The sequence below is a fragment of the Dipodomys merriami genome, unplaced genomic scaffold, assembly GCF_024711535.1.
Source record: "Dipodomys merriami isolate MVZ:Mamm:240054 unplaced genomic scaffold, mDipMer1.0.p SCAF_571, whole genome shotgun sequence".
NCBI lineage: Eukaryota > Metazoa > Chordata > Mammalia > Rodentia > Heteromyidae > Dipodomys > Dipodomys merriami.
This window is the reverse complement of record NW_027206148.1, coordinates 233,871-253,905: the sequence shown is the minus strand read 5'-3', so window position 1 is coordinate 253,905 and position 20,035 is coordinate 233,871. Positions and strand designations below refer to the sequence as shown.

General features: G+C 41.2%; 1 pseudogene; it reads left to right on the top strand.

Annotated features, from left to right (window-relative positions):
* Positions 1-7,595: 7,595 nt before the first annotated feature.
* Positions 7,596-11,954, top strand: LOC138812960 (tubulin beta-2 chain-like; annotated as a pseudogene).
* The last annotated feature ends 8,081 nt before the right edge of the window (positions 11,955-20,035 follow it).

Genomic DNA, 20,035 nt, shown 5'->3' with positions numbered 1-20,035 from the left:
CAGCTTGCTTCCCCTGGGGTCTATGGAATTCATTTGCTAGGAACAACCAGGATATAATCTGTGTATGAGAAACAAAGGTTTCACCTATCATCCACCCAATGCATGGGGATGAGACTCTGGTCCAGGGAAACCTTGTGCTGAGTGGCTGACATCACTAAGTCACACATCTGTGAGTACCCATCATGTTTGCAGACTCAACACCTAGGTATACCATGTGTGATTGGAACAAACGCATTCCCGGTGTGTCCCTTGGGCACTGATGATACTCTAGCACAGGTTTGGTGGCAACACAAAAAGGGCTCAAGATAAAAGCATTCAGGATCCACCAGCTTTGGTGCCCAGGAAGCAGATAAAAGTTCTGTTTTGAAGATGGCGGAGGAGAAGCTGGAATCTGAACAAGCTCTCGCATAGAAAGTAGTTTTAGAATTCCAGTGAACAGTCCTAAGCCAGAGAATCACACCAAGTGTGCCATCACAGGACAGAGAGTTAGACAAGAGAGGGGAAGCCAAGGAAACGCATCAGCTGCCGCTCCGGCGGCGGAGTCGCGGCGGCGACCACCGCCGCGGAGTCATAGCTGAGACACAGAGAGTCGGGGACGAAGGAGCCAGACGCAGCGGATGAGCGGATTCTACTCAACACAAACAAGAACCGACAAGGAGCGAACATCTTCATCCTGCTGTTTGCAGACCAGAGACGACCCAGGATCCAAGACTCGGCGTGAGTACAAGCCCTTGGTCCTCACTCCTCAGGGAGCAGAGGAGGGAAGGCCACCCCTCCCCCCCCAGCACCGGTGATCTCCATCTTGGATACCGACAAAGCTCGGAGGAGCTGCTAGCTCCAGCTCAGGCCTTGGAATAAAATGAGTCATTTAGCAGGTCACAAGAACTTAACGGCGAAGTGACCTGCCAGACTCAGCTCCATCCAGGGAAAAGTCACCCAGCTCAGGCGCCAGCCATCGGAGTGCCTTGCCTCACTGGGTAACCAGAGCCAGAGGCTGTCCCTCCCTCTAGCAGCCACCACAATCAATTGAAAAACAGAAACCCTGAGAATGGCTCCAGGCTGGGCGCTGTGAGCTTTATCACAAAATAGCCCCAGGGAAAAGCTACTGTTTGTTGAAAGGCCTCAACTCTACCCAGAACCTAGCCTCATCACCACATCCCCCTCTTTTGTGACTCTCAAAGCAGACCACCCTCCCAGAAAACTAACTTGGGAGGGGGATCTCAAAATCTTGGGTAAAGCAGAGCATTTTTCTGCCTCTTCCAAACAACCGACTTAAGAAACCAATCAAGCCACAGGACCTCAAGCTGACCAGAGACTCCAACAAGAGACTGGTTGCAGACAAAAGGGAGATACAGGATTCTTCCCACTCCTCCCCCCCCAAAAAAAAAAATCAAAAGACTTTTTTTTCTTTCTTTTCTTTTTTTCTTCTTCTTCTTCTTCTTCTTTTCTTTTTTTTGCTTGTTTTTTGTTTTTTGTTACCATATATATATATATATATATATATATATATATATGTAATTTTTTCCCTTCTAAAACTTTTATTAATCTTTAATTTTTGCCTCTTCTGAAAAAATAATTGTTTTCCAGTAACTTTTTTTTTCTCATCTTATAATTTTTATTTTAGGAATACGTGAATGAGAGTTTTCCTTTCTTTTCTTGTCTTCTTTCTCTTTTTCTTTCTTTCTTAATTATCTTTTTGTTTTTTATCTAGCTCTACTGAACTTCTGATCTTTTCTTCTCCCTTTCGCATCCTTAAAGATTTTCACATCTCCTCTATGTCCCTCCCCTTCTCTGAACATATTCACATTCCTCTCTAAATAGACGGTCTTTTAACCTCTATAATAACATTAATTTTTACGTTTGTATTCTTTTTCTGGTCTCTCTTTATTCCCCTTTCCATCTCTTCTTTTTCTCTCTCTCTCTACTTGCATCCTACACAACCCATTTCCTGCATTGTGATTAGGACATAGTTAACTCTCCCTGTGCCTCCCCACACCAATCTATTCCCATTTTTTACCCACATCTCTCCCTAATCATAATAATTTGTGGTTTTCCTAAATCTTTTCTGCGGTTCCAAGTCCTTTAACATATAGTCGTTTGATGTTGAATAGATCTATCTGTTGAACTAGATTGTATCTGTAGACTATTGACGGTACAAATGCAAACTTTGGTTGATGGTTGCCTTAAGATAGTGTTCTAGCACAAAACTGTGGTGCAATCTTCATCTCAAATGGGCCGAGTAAGCCGGAAAAACACAAGAAAAATGGCAAATTCGGGTATCTCAATTCCCAACCTTGATAATCAGGGATTAGAACAGATAAAGAATAATCCAGATGAGAGTTCCCAAACAGCTCTACAAACACTAATAGCAAACATGATAAATGAGAAGTTTGACAATGTACAAAGGACTCTGTATGAGCGTGATAGGGAGAGAGAGGAGGCATCCCAGAAGTTTATACAGGAATATCATAAGCGTGAGGAAGCTTCTCAAAAACTGATACAGGATTTGCGTTAACAACTTGAGAATACTCATAGAGAAAGGGAGGAATGGCGTGAGCAGGCAGAGAACACTCAAAGAGAACTGCAGGAATCCCACAGAAGGGAGGAAACTAATCAAAGAGTAATTCACGAATTAAGAGACCAAGTAGAGAATACACAAAGATCACTAAAGGCATTCATGGAATCCATTAACAAAGAGCTGAAGGAAGTCAGGGAGACCACAAAGGGAATGCTGAATGGAACCCAACAGAAGGAATGGGAGTCCAAAGAAACCATAACCAATCAACTAAGTGATTTGAGAACAAACACTGAACACCAAATTAAGGAAGTAAAGAAATTCATACAAGACCTAAAACAGAGCTTCAACAAAGAACTTGAAGCCATCAAAGCTGACCAATTAGAAGGAAAAGAGATCAAAAACAAAGTAGAGAGTCTTGACAGCAGGTTAGACCATGCAGAAGATCAAATCTCAGGGATGGAAGACAGCCTAGATATTATAGAGAAAGAACATACAACCATCCAAGACAAGTCCAAGAAATATGATAGATCTATCCAACACCTGGAAGACACCATCAGAAGGCCCAATCTAAGGATAATGGGTGTAGAGGAGCACCTAGAAACAGAAGTTAATGGTCTAGGAAATTTGTTTAACAGGATCCTAGCAGAGAACTTCCCAAACATACAAAAAGATAGGCCTATTCAGATACAAGAAGCTTTTAGAACCCCAAATAGACGAGACCAGAATAGGACATCCCACCGTCACATTATCATCCAAACAGGATCAACCCAGACCAAGGAAAAGATCCTTACAGCTGTCAAGGAGAAAAGGTTAATCACCTATAAAGGGCAACCAATTAGAATCACCTCAGATTTCTCAGCAGAGACAATCAAAGCAAGAAGAGCCTGGAATGACATATGCCATGCCCTAAAAACAAACAACTATCAACCAAGAATACTGTACCCAGCTAAACTCTCCTTCATAACTGAAGGCCAAATAAAAACCTTCCATAGCAAAGAAAAATTGAAACAATACATCTCCACCAAACCAGCCCTACAAAAGATTCTTAAAGACGTCCTACACATAGAAAACCAACAAGAACGCAACAAAGGCCAAAAAACTGCACCTAAACTGAGAATCCAAGAACCTTAGGAAGAACCCAGCTTTCACAGCCCCCAAGAAGGTGGATAACATGGCAGGAACTCCCAAATACCTCTCAGTCCTATCTCTTAACGTTAACGGACTGAACTCTCCAATTAAGCGACATAGTCTGTCTAATTGGATTAAAAAACAAGACCCTTCTATCTGCTGCCTGCAGGAGTCACATCTTGCCCATAAAAACAAACATATTTTCAAGGTTAAAGGCTGGAACAAAATCTACCAAGCAAATCGCCCTCATAAACAGGCGGGAGTTGCAATCCTAATATCAGATAAAATAGACTTCAAATTAAAATTCGTGAGAAGAGATAAAGAAGGTCGCTACATACTAATTAAAGGATCTCTCCTTCAGGAGGATATTACAATTCTAAATATCTATTCGCCAAACAATGGAGCACCCAAATTTATCCAAGAAACACTACTTTCCCTCAAATGCCATATAGATCCAAAGACATTAATTGTTGGGGATTTTAACACACCACTCTCCCCACTAGATAGATCAACTCGGCAAAAACTCAACAGAGAAACCGCAGATCTAAACAGCTGCATAGATCAACAAGACTTAACAGACATTTACCAAACATTTCACCCAGCAGCATCAGAATACACGTTCTTCTCAGCAGCCCATGGAACGTTTTCTAAAATAGATCACATTTTAGGCCACAAAGCAAACTTGTCTAAATTCAGAAACATTGAAATTATACCTTGCATTCTCTCTGACCACAAGGGAATAAAATTAGAACTCAACACCAAAAGCCACCAAAGAAAGTCCGGTATCACATGGAGGCTGAACAACACACTGCTGAATCATGAGTGGGTCATGGAAGAGATTAGAAAGGAAATTCAAATGTTCATGCTATTCAACAAAAATGAACACACAAATTACCTGCTCCTCTGGGACACAGCAAAGGCAGTACTCAGAGGTAAGTTTATAGCTCTGAGCTCCTACATCAACAAATTTGAGACATCGGAAACTAGCAATTTAATGACACATCTAAACCTACTTGAAAAAGAGCAGCAAGATAAACCCCAATCCAGTAGACGGAAAGAAATAATCAAAATTAAATCAGAATTAAATGAATTAGAATCCAAAAAAACTATAGAAAGAATCAACAAAACAAAGAGTTGGTTCTTCGAAAAACTTAACAAAATTGACAGACCCTTAGCAAACCTTATCAGAAAAAGGAGAGAACACACCCAAATTAATAAACTCAGAGATGAGAATGGAAACATCACCACGGAAACAACCAAGATTCAGAACATTATAAGGGAATACTTCTCAAAACTTTATGCTAATAAGTTTGAGAACTTGACAGAAATGGACCTTTTCCTAGCAAATATTGACATGCCAAAACTAAACCAAGATGAGTTAAACCAGCTTAACAGGCCCATATCAAGCATTGAAATAGAAACAGCAATAAGAGACCTCCCAGCTAAGAAAAGTCCAGGACCAGATGGTTTTACAGCGGAATTTTACATGGCCTTCAAAGCAGAGCTCACACCAATACTCCTCCAACTGTTCAATGAAATTGAAAGAGAAAGCTCACTACCGAACACATTCTATGAAGCCATCATAACCCTCATCCCAAAACCAGGCAGGGACTCATCAAAGAAAGAGAACTACAGACCCATTTCTTTGATGAACATTGATGCAAAACTTCTCAACAAAATTTTGGCCAATCGACTTCAACAATTCATCCAAAAAATCATACACCATGATCAAACAGGATTCATTTCAGGGATGCAAAGCTGGTTCAATATACGCAAATCAATTAATATTATTCATCACATCAATAGGAGCAAGTATAAGAACCACATGGTTATCTCAATAGATGCAGAAAAAGCATTTGACAAGATCCAACACCCCTTTATGATGAAGGTTCTGGAAAAGTTTGGAATCCATGGAACATTCCTCAATACAATAAAGGCTGTATATGACAAACCTACAGCCAGCATTATACTCAATGGTGAAAAACTAAAGCCATTTCCTCTTAACTCAGGAACAAGGCAAGGATGTCCACTCTCTCCACTTCTCTTCAATGTAGTATTAGAATGCCTAGCTACAGCAATAAGACAAGATGCAGACATAAAGGGGATCCAAATAGGGAAAGAAGAAATAAAACTCTCCCTCTTTGCAGATGACATGATCTTGTATTTAAAGAATCCCATAGACTCCACTCCCAAATTACTCAAGCTGATTCAAAACTTTGGCAAAGTAGCAGGTTATAAAATTAACCCCCAAAAATCAATGGCTTTTCTATATGCCAACAATGAGAAAAGTGTGGCTGAAATTAGGAAAGCAACTCCATTTGTAATAGCCCCACAAAAAATAAAATACCTAAGAATTAACTTAACCAAAGAGGTGAAGGACCTCTATGATGAAAACTTTAAAATCTTGAAAAAGGAAATCAACACAGAACTTAAAAAATGGCAAAACCTCCCATGCTCCTGGATTGGCAAGATCAAAATCGTGAAAATGGCAATACTTCCCAAGGCTATCTACAAATTCAACGCGATACCTATCAAAATTCCACCCTCATTCTTCAAGGAAATAGAGGAGGCAATCCAAAAATTCATATGGAACAATAAAAGACCCCGAATAGCAAAAACGCTCCTCAATGGAAAGAACACTGCTGGAGGAATATCAATACCAAATTTCAAACTCTACTATAAAGCCATAGTAATCAAAACAGCTTGGTATTGGCATAAGAACAGACCTCAGGACCAATGGAATGGAATTGAAAACCCAGAAATGAACCTACAGACCTATAGCCATCTAATCTTCGATAAGGAAGCTAAAACAATGGAATGGAAGAAAGACACCCTCTTCAGTAAATGGTGCTGGCAAAATTGGTTAACTACATGTAGAAAACTAAAGCTAGATCCTTATATATCACCCTGCACCAGAATCAACTCCAAATGGATCAAAGACCTTGAAGTCAAAGCAGATATTCTGAAAACATTACAGGATGGAATAGGAGAAACCCTAGGTCTCCTTGGCTCAGGCCGAAATTTTCTGAATAGAGACCCGGAAGCACAACAAATCAAAGAAAGGTTGGACAAATGGGATTGCATAAGGTTGCAGAGCTTCTGCAGGGCAAATGACATAGCTGGCAAGATCAATAGAAAGCCCACGGATTGGGAGAAGATCTTTACTAGCCATACAACGGAAAAGGGTCTCATATCTAAAATATACTTGGAACTCAAAAAATTAAATCCCCCAACAACAAATCCTCAAAGAAACAACTGCCCAATAAATAAGTGGGCGAAAGACTTAAAGAGAAGCTTCTCTGAAGAAGAAAGAAGGATGGCCAATAGACACATGAAGAAATGTTCAACATCCCTAGCCATAAAAGAAATGCAAATCAAAACAACATTGAGATATCACCTCACTCCAGTTAGAACAGCAAAAATCAAGAACTCTAACAACAACAGATGCTGGAGGGGATGTGGACAGAAAGGAACCTTACTTCATTGTTGGTGGGAATGTAAACTTGTTCAACCACTTTGGAAAGCAGTATGGATGTTCCTCAAAAGACTTCACATAGATCTCCCCTATGATCCAGCAATCCCACTTTTGGGCATTTACCCAAATGTTTACAAACAAGACCACACTAAAGCTACCAGCACAACTATGTTTATTGCAGCATTATTTACCATAGCTAAGACATGGAACCAACCCAGATGCCCCTCAGTAGATGAATGGATCAAGAAAATGTGGTATATATACACAATGGAATTCTATGCCTCCATCAGAAAGAATGACATTTCCCCATTTGTTAGGAAATGGAAAGGTTTGGAAAAAATTATATTAAGTGAAGTAAGCCAGGCCCAAAGAAGCATAGGTCCCATGGTTTCCCTTATTTGCAATATCTATTATAGGTATGAGTCAAGCGGAAAAGGTCAGATAATGTGATGTTAGGAAAATGAACCCTTAAATATGTATTTTAATGTTTCGTTTCTTTCATGCATGTGTTTCTAAAGCTTTTATAAGATTATTTCTTTGTTGCTTTGTATGTCCCTCCCCCACAGTGTAACCCCCGCTTTCACTATATTTGATGTCAGTATAACATGTGGAGGAGATGGGGACAAACAAGTCGTTTAAGGATTCAGGTGGACCTGTTGCAACAATGAGAAGCACAAAATGTCATGTCAAAACCAGCTTTACAATGTCGGTGTGGCGGGGGAGGGGGATATAATTGGGTGGGGGGAGGGGGGTAAAATTGGGTGGAGGGAGGGGGGAGGCGGGGAAGGGAAGTGAAGGGTAAACAAAGGAGGAGGCTGCAATGCTTGGTAAGAAATGTATGCATTATCCTGCCCATGTAATTTTAGCCCCTCTGTACAGTATGTTCTCAAATAAAATAAAATACAATTAATTAAAAAAAAAAGTTCTGTTTTGAAGCAGGCCATCATGTTGATACTGAAAACCTAATAACTGAATCACATCTTTTGTCTCTATGATCTCAAAGAATGAGTTCATGGATGCAGAGGGAAGAATAAAACAGCAATGATTTATTGAAGAAGAGAATATCAAATGTCTTGCTAGACAGGAGGGGTCCTAAGGGAAGGTACTTACTGGGTTGCTTTGTACAGGGTTTAATTGTCTGTAGGAGAGAGCTATTTGACTCTCAAGGTCATAGGACAGTCTGTGGCCATATCCATCCCAGACCCAATCAGAGATGTCACACAGCTTGTATGAGATATCTGCATCCTTTAGCCATTTTAATGGATGTCTGGTGCAGCAGACACCTGTGAGGCTCCATGAGGTCACTGTTCACATGGAAGTCTACTAGTGGCTCAATTGATAGAGCTTCTCTTCTAGCTTTGTGTTGTGTTGTGGTGCGTGTGTGTGTGTGTGTGTGTGTGTGTGTGTGTGTGTGTGTGTGTGTGTGTGTGTGTGTGCGTGTGTGTGGTTAATTGGAAATAAGAGTTCCAAGTACATTCCTTCCCTTCTGAGACAACACTGAACCATGATCCTCAGATCTCAGCCTCCTGATTAGCTAGGATTATAGATTTGATCCGTAAACAAAGGGCTGAAAAAATAGTCTTTTAATAATTTCATAAGTTCATTTAAAGAAGTATGAAAACAACACCATTAGTTAAAATTCAATCACCCCTCAGTATCCTCATGGAATGGGCTCGAGGACCCCCACCAATAACAACATCTTCACACACTCAAGTTCTTTATATAAAATAGTATTTGTATAGAACCTACAAATAATCTGCCACACACATTCAAGTGTCTCTACATGACATCATACTTAATAACAGGTACATGCTATGTAGCCAGTGGATTTACTATAGAGTACAGTACAAGTATATGAGAAGAAAATAGTGTATAATTATTTCCCTTGACAAGCCACATTTGGTGGAATCTACAGTGTTGGAATGTGCAGAGACAATAGCAGGTGAATTAAAGGTGAACCTGAAGATGAAAACTGGCAGGAATGGAGACGAGAAAAATGTGAGGAGGTGGAGAAGGAATGGGTTAAGGCCTGAGGCATTTGGAACTGGAGAAGAGGAGCCAGTGGCCCAATTAACAGTACTAGGGAAGGAAAAGGGATGAAGAGGAAGGATTAGTTCACATATATTTGTTCTTATCCTATCAAGATTTATTTAGCTTCCTTCAGAATTGAAGTTCTAAGAGAATTATCAGAATTCTCAAGTCCATTCCTTACTAAGTCAGAAATGGATTTCATCTCACAAGATGGTAATCACAAAAATATTCAACATCTCCATGGAAGTTTTAAAGGCTAATATCAATCAATGACTTGAATTACCTTGGCAAGGAAGACACCTGTAAGGATTTATGGGTGAGTAACTTTAAAAAACTCCAACAATGACAACTGGCTCTTAACAGCCCAACACTCATCATGAAGCAATGAGCTTTTCCTTCAATGTTGTCTTTTCCATTTTTCTTTTGTGAAGCAAGATTACCATATTGTTCCTCTGTAATTTGAGAGACAGTGTCAAGAAAGAGAATGGATAAGTTTGAATCACCTCTTGATGACAAGAAAGCTGAAGCAATTTGATTGTCTCATGACTGTCTCATTGGCCAAGGGGCAAAAAGGGTAGTCACAGTTGAGAGGCATTTTCCATCCACCTTCCAAATGCATTTCTACTTTCTTCTGTCTGTTCTGAATCCACATAAGCTAGCTTATATTGACTGCATCAGTAAAGACTGACTAGCCCTGGAGGATTGGCAGGGTTGGGATGGTGTGCAAAAGGCGGAAGTGACCAGGAGGCCTGAAAAGAAGGGAGGGCTGAAGTGAGAGAACCACTGCTAATCTCCTCTTCAAAAAATCCCTCAATGGCTGAACCAATCTTTTCTGTTTCCATGTCTCAAATGCTGTAATTTCTGTAATGAATGCTGAGAGTCACTCAGAATCATAAGCTCTGCCCCTAAGTTTCTTGTCAATTATAGGCCTACGTCAACTCTTGTCTCCACAGGCAAAAAATATGTTCCTCGGGCCATCATGGTGGACCTAGAGCCTGGAACCTTAGACTCAGTGAGATCAGGACCATTTGGCCAGAGCTTCAGGCCAGACAACTTCATATTTGGTATGTCATCATGGTCTATGGGTCCTAACATCCAGGCACTCCAGTGCTGGGCTGAGCCTTTATACACCTAGATATTGTCCTCACCTAACCCACCTATTCCAGTCCACTGGAGTCATGCCCCTGGCCACTCAGACAGCTCAGATCAGTGCAACTCTGCAAGCCCCCCATGACAAAGAAGCCTCTGAAGGGAAAGATCAGCAATCAGGGAAAGCCTCCAACAAGGTTTCAGCACTGCTGGTCATTTCAAAGGCCAGGCAATAACAGAGAACTACTTCAGGACACCAGAAATCAAAGCATAGCTATGTGTGAGCAAGGTGCAGACAAGTGCTTGCAGCTTAGCTTTCCTATGATCACAATGTGCTCCTGTCCCTCCTGTGAAACTAATTACATTTCCAGTATTGAGGCAGGCTCTGTTCATTTCTACAAGTAGTTGATTTGGGTTAAAATGTATCTTCCTCCACATTGTCTTTATTTCTTTAGAACCTGGGTGATTTGTAGGGTCCCAGATACAATGAAAACATTTCCTTTATTTCACCAAAGTTATCTAAATTAAAAGCAAAGGTTGGCTCAGAAGAGTCCTGTTGTCTTCAAAATGCAAATGGCACAGTAAATATTCTTGGAGTGTGTGTCCCATCATGGCTTGTGTCTGATAGGCCAGAGTGGGGCAACCAATAACTGGACCAAGGGCTACTACACAGAGGAAGCTGAGCTGGTGGAGCCGGTACTGGATGTGGTGAGGCGGAAGTCAGAAAGGTGTGACTGTCTACAGGGTTTCTAGCTGGCCCACTCTTTGGGAGGTGGCACCGGGTCAAGCATGGGCACCCTGATTCTCAACAATATTCAAGAGGGGTACCCAAACCACACCATGAACACCTTCAGTGTCATGCCCTCCCCGAAGGTGTCAAACACAGTGCTGGAACCCTACAACGCGATCTTCTCTGTCCACCAGCTGGTGGAAAATGCAGATAAAACTTTCTGCATCGACAACAAGGCCCTGTACAACATCTGCTTCTGTAACTTGAAGCTGCCCACGCCCAACTATGGCGACCTGAACCACCTGGTGTCAGGCACCAACAGCGGGGTTACCATCTGCCTGTGCTACCCTGGCCAGCTGAATGCAGACCTGCACAAGCTGGCCTTGAATATGGTGCTCTTTCCCGCCTGCACTTCTTCATGCCTGGCTTTGTGCCCCTGGCCAGCCGTGCCAGCCAGCAGTACCATGCTCTCTCGGTGCGCGAGCTTCACCCAGCAGATATTTGACCCTAAGAACTTGATGGTCACCTGTGATCTCCGCCATGGCTGCTACCTGACAGCGGCTGCCATCTTCCGAGGCTGAATGTCCATGAAGAGGTGGATGAACAGATGCTCAACGTGCAGAACAAGAACAGCAGCTACGTTGGAGACTGGATCCCCAACAATGTGAAGACGGCTGTGTGTGACATCCCCCCTTCCCTTCCCCCCCACCCCACCCCCACATGGACTCACGATGTCGGCCACCTTCATCGGCAAAAACATAGCCATCTAGGATCCCTTCAAGTGCATCTCAGAGCAGTTCAGTGGCATGTTCCAGTGCAATGCATTCTTGCACTGGTACATAGGTGAGGGCATAGATGAGATGGAGTTCACTGAAGCTGAGAGCAATATCAATGACCTGGTGTCCGAGTACCAGCAGTGCCAAGATGACACTGCTGATGAACAGGGGGAATTTGAAGAAGACTTGGTGGAGGAACTAGTTTAAGACTTCCCATTGCTAGCAGTGCAACAGGAGTGTCAGAGCCTGCCTACTTCTCAAATTAATGGTGCTTTCCTGTGCTCCTGTTGTCCTGGAGTGGGATCCTTGCTGTGTATCATTATGCACAGCCTTTCCTGTCAGAAACTCACTGGTGGTGAATGTAAAAATACAGATTTCTTTTAAATATAATTATATGAAAGCCTTATTTATATAAATAAAGAAGTATACATTTTATACTCTTAGTCCTTATTCTTCTTAAGAATCCCTTTTATTCTTTCAATGTATTTGAAATATAAAGGTGGCCAGCAGGATTTAATCTTAGCAATATAGGACTGGTGCTCAAGAGGAGTTTCAAATTCATGGTATTTCTTCTATTTTGAAGAGGAGTATGACAAATGCCAATATTTTTTATTTTCCCTGGCCCAGTTTTAAAGTTAGCAATCTCTCAATAGCATGCCAGTAGCAAAAAAGCAGTTTGAAGAGAAAGAAAACTGAAACTAGATATTACAATTTTCCTAGTACCAATTTGATGTTTGGAGTACTGACAGGATTGACGTTCAAGGCTTGTCTGGGCACTGAGGTAGCAGGGCCTCTTCCTCCTTCATTCTGACACAGGACTGGCTATACCTGCCACCCATTACACATTCCTCTTTGGGAATGGAACCACAAAAGGCAGTTATGAATACTGGCCATTACACATCTACTTCTCCTTCACACAATGATAGGTTCTTGTCTCATGCCCCATCAGAGGGATTGCAGTCACATTCTCCAGAAACTGTAGCAGGAACCCCGATCCCTGTGCTTACAGTGAAGCAGAACTCACAGGATGAGTGCAAGATCTTGGTTGCCAGGGTAGTTTCTCAAGGCATCTGGCAACATTAAGGACAGAAGTGAGTCTAGCTCTTTGAGGGAGTGAAAAGCTGACCAGCCCCATAGTGTATCAAGAACTGCTTGATTCTGTCCTTCCAAGTGAAGGAGAGAAGGGGAGACATGGCCCAATGACCCATTCTCATACTCACTTTTCCAGCATTCAAAGCTATCTGAGGCCCAGGGGGAGTTGTAAGGACAAAAGGGATGCATGGAGCTAGCCTATTGGGTATGGTTACTTTACATGAGTAAGATGGAAATCTCAATTGCTTAGAACCTACAATGGCCAGGAAGAGGTCGAACACTTCTGTTTTCACAGGAGGCCACATCAGTCAAGGGTTCTTTTTGCCAGAATCTTTCACTCTTCTTGCAGTGAGGCTTCAGGTAGGTTGTCTGTGCCAGGCATTCCTGCATGGCCACCAATAACCTGTAAGCCCCTTTTTATTCAGAAACAGGACCTATGGGAATTTAGCAACTATTAGAAAGCTCTAAGGAAAAGATACTACTGGGTGAGTTGCAAGTTCCTTGCTGCTAGTAAAGTTGGGAAATAGTAATTTCCCTAAGCTTTCCTCTACCAGGCCTGAGGTTGGTAGGGTGGAGATGAGTGGGGTACAGATCTTTAAGCCAAGCTGATCTCACTCATTAGAAAGTAAACTTCCCCAGGGGGTGATCTGTGACTAGAAGCAAGATGTTTTCTGTCCTTGCCCCAAGGCATATCAAAGTGCAATGAGCTTCTAATGTGGAAGTCCTAGGGAGTAGGTGTTGGCCAGCAAATTGACATTCCTGGGTCTCTAGTACTGGAACTGATCAGGTTGGATGATCCCCAAACCCAATAAGGCTGCTGGGTCAGAACTGAAGGCAGGTCTGGCCAAAGCACTCTCACTCCTCAGTGGGTTAAGGATTGAGGCCAAGCTGTGATGGAGGTCCCACCTAGCATATCTACCAGTATTTGACTAAGAATATTTTTTTTTCTTTTTTTTTTTTTTTTTGCTGGACGTGGGACCTGAACTCTGGGCCTGGGTGCTGTCCCTCAGCTCTTCAACTCAAGGCTAGCGCTCTACCACTTGAGCCACAGCACCACTTCCGGCTTTTTCTGCTTATGTGGGGTTGAGGAATCGAACCCAGGACCTCATGCGTGCAAGGAAAGCACTCTGCCACTGAGCCACTTTCCCAGCCCGTGACTAAGAATATTTTTTAAATTTTATTTTATTTGTGAACATACTGTACAGAGGGGTTACAATTACATGGGCAAGATAATGAATATATTTCTTACCAAGCATTGCAGCCTCCTCCTTTGTTTACCCTTCACCTCCCTTACCAGCCTCCCCCCTCCCCTCCCACACAATCCTTCCCCATCTCCCCCGCACCGACATTGTAAAGCTCGTTTTTGACATGACAATTTGTACTTTTCATTGTTGCAACAGGTCCACCTGAATACTTAAAGGACTTGTTTTTCCCCATCTCGTCCACAAGTTATACTGACATCAAATATATTGAAAGCGGGGGTTATACTGTGGGGGAGGGACATACAAAGCAACAAAGAAATAATCTTATAAATGCATTAGAAACACATGCATGAAAGAAAAAAAAACATTAAGATACCTATCTAAGGATTCATTTTCCTAACATCACATTATCTTACTTTTTCCACTTGATTCATACATATACTAGATATTACAAATAAGGGAAACCATGGGACCTGTGTTTCTTTGTGCCTGGCTTAGTTCACTTAATATATTTTTTTCCAAGTTATTCCATTTCCTAACAAAGGGGGCAATGTCATTCTTTTTGATGGAGGCATAGAATTCCATTGTGTATATATACCACATTTTCTTGATCCATTCATCTACTGAAGGGCATCTGGGTTGGTTCCATATCTTAGCTATGGTAAATAATGCTGCAATAAAGATAGTTGTGCTGGAAGCTTTAGTGTGGTCTTGTTTGTGAACATTTGGGTAAATTCCCAAAAGTGGGATTGCTGGGTCATAGGGGAGGTCTATGTGAAGTCTTTTGAGGAACCTCCATACTTCTTTCCAAAGTGGTTGAACAAGTTTACATTCCCACCAACAATGAAGTAAGGTTCCCTTCTGTCGACATCCCCTCCAGCATCTGTTGTTAGAGTTCTTGTTTTTTGCCATTCTAACTCTTGTGAGGTGGTATCTCAATGTTGTTTTGATTTGCATTTCTTTTATGGCTAGGGATGTTGAGCATTTCTTCATGTGTCTATTGGCCATCCTTCTTTCTATTTCAGAGAAGTTTGTCTTTAAGTCTTTAGCCCACTTATTTATTGGGCAGTTGTTTCTTTGAGGATTTGATACAATAGAATGGAAGAAAGACAGCCTCTTCAGTAAATGGTGCTGGCAAAATTGGTTAACTACATGTAGAAAACTAAAGCTATATCCTTATATATCACCCTGCACCAGAATCAACTCCAAATGGATCAAAGACCTCGAAGTCAAAGCACACACTCTGAAAACATTACAGGATGGAATACGAGAAACCCTAGGTCTCCTTGGCGCTGCCCGGAATTTTCTGAGTAGAGACCAGGAAACACAACCAATCAAAGAAAGATTGGACAAATGGGATTGCATAAAGTTGCAGAGCTTCTGCATGGCAAACGGCATAGCTAGCAAGATCAATAGAAAGCCCACAGATTGGGAGAAGATCTTTACTAGCCATAAAACGGACAAGGGTCTCATATCTAAAATATACTTGGAAGTCAAAAAATTTAATTCCCCCAACAACAAATGACTAAGAATATTTTTTTGTTTTCTCTTAAATACTCATTTATGAGCCTTTTCTGGTGGCTTTGGATTATTAGTTTACACTCTTGACGAAGTAGTTCTTGTTTCACAATTAATAACTCTTGCCTCACCCCTCAGAAAACTCTTCTTGATAATTATATCAGTAGATCACCATATATTTCTCAGGCATGGCTTTTGTTTCCTCCCAGCCAGAGGTCTGCACTCATTGCCACACAAGCCAACATTGAGGTGACTCCTATAGACAGGGTGATTATTTTGTCCAAATGCTAAGTGCAGCATCTCCCTTATTCTCATGTACCTTGGTAATTGTATCAAATACTTAATAGAGTCCTTGACTAGTATGATACACAAAGCTCTGGGTGAAGATGCAACTCAAAGGTAGAGTACATCCCTGGCATGCACAAGACTCTCTGTTCAGTCCCCAGCACCAAAAGGAGGAAAAGGTAACAAATGTTAGAAAAGTGTGGCTGAAATTAAGAAAGCAACTCCATTTGTAGTAGCCCCACAAAAAATAAAATACCTAGGAATTAACTTAACCAAAGAAGTGAAGGACCTCTATGATGAAAACTTCAAAAACGAAAAATGAAATAAAAACGGAACTTAGAAAATGGGAAAAACTCCCATGCTCCTGGATTGGAAAGATTAACATCGTGAAAATGGCAATACTTCCCAAGGCTATCTACAAATTCAATGTGATACTTATCAACATTCCAACCTAATTCTTCAAGGAAATAGAAGAGGCAATCCAAAAATTCATATGAAACAATAAAAGACCCCGAATAGGAAAAACGCTCCTCAACGGAAAGAACACTGCTGGAGGAATATCAATACCAAATTTCAAACTCTACTATAAAGCCATAGTAATCAAAACAGCTTGTTACTAGCACAAGAACAGACCTCAGGACCAAAGGAATTGAATTGAAATCCCAGAAATGAACCTACAGACCTATAGCCATCTAATCTTCGATAAGGGAGATAAAAAAATAGAATGGAACAAAGACAGCCTCTTCAGTAAATGGTGCTGGAAAAACTGGTTAACTACTTGTAGAAAACTAAAGCTAGATACTTATATATCACCATGTAACAGAATCAATTCCAAATGGATCAAAGAGCTCGGAGTCAAAGCAGACACTGAAAACATTACAGGATGGAATAGGAGAAACCCTAGGTCTCCTTGGCGCTGCCCAAAATTTTCTTAATAGAGACCCAGAAACAGAACAAATCAAAGAAATGTTGGACAAATGGGATTCCATATAGTTGCAGAGCTTCTGCATGACAAAGGACATAGCTAGCAAGATCAATAGAAAGCCCACGGATTGGGAGAAGATCTTCACTAGTCATACAACGGACAAGGGTCTCAAATCTAAAATATACTTCGAACTCAAAAAATTAAATCCCCCAACAACAAATCCTTAAAGAAACAACTTCCCAATAAATAAGTGGACTAAAGACTTAAAGAAAAACTTCTTTGAAGAAGAAAGAAGGATGGCCAATAGACACAGGAAGAAATGCTCAACCTCCCTAGCCATAAAAAGAAATGCACATCAAAACAACATTGAGATACCAACTCACACCAGTTAGAATGGCAAAAATCAAGAACTCTAATAACAATAGTTGCTAGAGGGGATGTGGACAGAAGGGAACCTTACTTCATTGTTTGTGGGAGTGTAAAGTTGTTCAACCACTTTGGAAAGTAGTATGGAGGTTCCTCAAAAGACACCACATAGAACTCCCCTATGACCCAGCAATCCCACTTTTGGGCATTTACCCAAATGTTTACAAACAAGACCACACTATAGCTACCAGCATAACTATGTTTATTTCAGCATTATTTACCATAGCTAAGATCTAGAACCAACCCAGATGCCCCTCAGTAGATGAATGTATCAAGAAAATGTGGTATATATACTCAATGGAATTCTATGCCTCCATCAGAAAGAATGACATTGCCTCATCTGTTAGGAAATGGAAAGACTCAAAAAAATTATATTAAGTGAAGTAAGCCAAGCCCAAAGAAACATAGGTCCCATCATTTCCCTTATTTGCAATATCTAGTATATATATGTGTCAAGCAGAAAAGGTCAGATAAGGAGATGTTTGGAAAATGAACCCTAAGATATGTATTTTATATGTTTTTTTTTCTTTCATGCATTTGTTTCTTACCCAATTATAAGATTATTTCTTTGTTGCTTTGTATGTCCCTCCCCCACAGTATAACCCCTGCTTTCACTATATTTGATGTCGGTATAATTTGTGGAGGGGCAGGGGAAAAAGAAGTTATTCAAATAAGGATACAGGTTGACCTATTGTAACAATGAGAAGTACAATTTGTCATGTCAAAAACGAACTTTACAACTTGTGGGAGGGGGATTGGGTGGGGGGCACGGAGGATGGGAATGGATGGGAAGGGTAAACAAAGGAGGAGGCTACAATGCTTGATAAGTAATGTACTCACTATCTTGCCTATGTAATTGTAACAACTCTGTATAGTATTTGCACATTAAATAAAATTAATTTTTGCAGCAAGAAAAAACATAAAATAAAAATAAAATGTAAAAAAATAAAATATCAACAAAAACAAAAACAAAAAACAAATGTTAGGCTCAGAAGACAAAATATTAGGACTCATGGAAAAAAACCCAGATTAGCACTGAAGAGTTGTGTCATGAGGGAACACTGGTAGAATGTTTGTAGCAGGAAAGAAGAGAGCCCCTTGATGTATGTACCCTTTTAGAAAGCAGAGGTAGGAACAGGGAATGAACTTCTCGTAGTCATCCTAGGCCCTGGAATGAAGAAGCCCTGACATGTATGTTGCTCTAATGGGACCAGAGTCTAAAGTGGCACCACCATACCAGGCCATGGCCCAACAAGAACAGGTTTGTCAGAAGGACCTTCTTGCATTGGAGAGATTTCTTTTGACCACTTCGGCCTTGTTAATCATATTTCCTTACGCTGTTTCCTTTTTCCTTCCACCTTGTCATACCTATAGCAGATCCTGTCCAGAAGACCCATTCTCTCTAATCTCATTCTCTAAAAGTCTCCCAGTTTAGAGCTGTACATATCCTAGACCAAAAAAGTAGGGGGTGGTTATTCTGTCAGACATAGAATTAAACTAAAAGGTATCTTTAAGTAGACTTTGACAAGGTTCTCATATGGACAGTGTTTTGTTGATAAGTCCTGGAATTGCAACCCGCTTTGGGTCTAATTCTGAGATGATAGTGGAAGACAACTGGTGATAGGACTTCACAGACCACTGTGATTTCAAAACCTTGGCAGGTACATCTCTATTCAAGGATGTGCTATCAGCCAACATACATATGTCTGTTACAGGAGTGATGACTGGGAAAAGGAATTTATTGGCAACAGAGGAGACCAGCCTTTAGACAAGTTGTTGCCTTTCAGTGTGAGGCAGACAAAGAGTGCCTATGGATACAGAGTAATTTCAGGAAGCTTCCCCCAAGTCTTGTTATCCACAAATCATCTGAGAATAACTGTAAACCCAGAGGTGAGAGACATGTGCTTTGTGCTTTTGCACCACTGCTTTGCTGCATGGCTCTTTATGCTCTTCTGAAACCTCCTTCTGAGCTGGTCCACAATGTTCCCAGGAGGTGGGAAGCAGAGGGGACTTGGCAGCTAGGCTGCTAATGACTCTGGCCACACGGACTTGGGGCAGTAGGCAAGTGCTGGGCATCTGCTGCATTGTAGTGGTATGTGCTCAGTGGAAAATTTTTCTCTTACTAAGAGCAATTCCTCTGTCCTTGAGCCATCTCCCAGGTCAGGATGTCTTTATCTGCAGAGGCTGAAGCTTTGCCATAGCTCTCATCTTGACAGGTGTCTTTCTGTTTTTCAATTTTCCCTTCCTTCCTTCCTTCCTTCCTTCCTTCCTTCCTTCCTTCCTTCCTTCCTTCCTTCCTTCCTTCCTTCCTTCCTTTCTTTCTTTCTTTCTTTCTTTCTTTCTTTCTTTCTTTCTTTCTTTCTTTCTTTCTTTCTTTCCTTCTTTCTTTCTTTCTTTCTTTCTCTCTCTTTTCTTTCTTTCCTCTCTCTTTCTCTTTCTTTCTTTATTCTTTGTTCCTTTCTTTCTTTTTTTTGTTGTTTTGTTGGTCATTGGTCTTGAACTCTAGGCCTAGGAACTGTCTCTTAGCTCTTCGGCTCAAGGCTAGTTCTCTATCGCTTGAGCCATAGTGCCACTGCTAGTTTTCTGGTGGTTTATTAGAGATAAGTATCTCAAGGGCTTTCCTGTCCAGCCTGGTTTTTAACTGCCATACTTAGATCTCTGCCTCCTGAGTAGCTAGGTTCACAGTCATGGGCCACTGGTGCCCTGCTTGACAGCTTTCTTATTCGTGCAAGATAACAATGGCTATGTTGTGTTCTGTGAGGAGTTTCCCTATCATCCTACAACACTAATGGTCTTAGTGTTGTGGCAGAGCACACAGCAATGAAGCTTTCTATGCATGC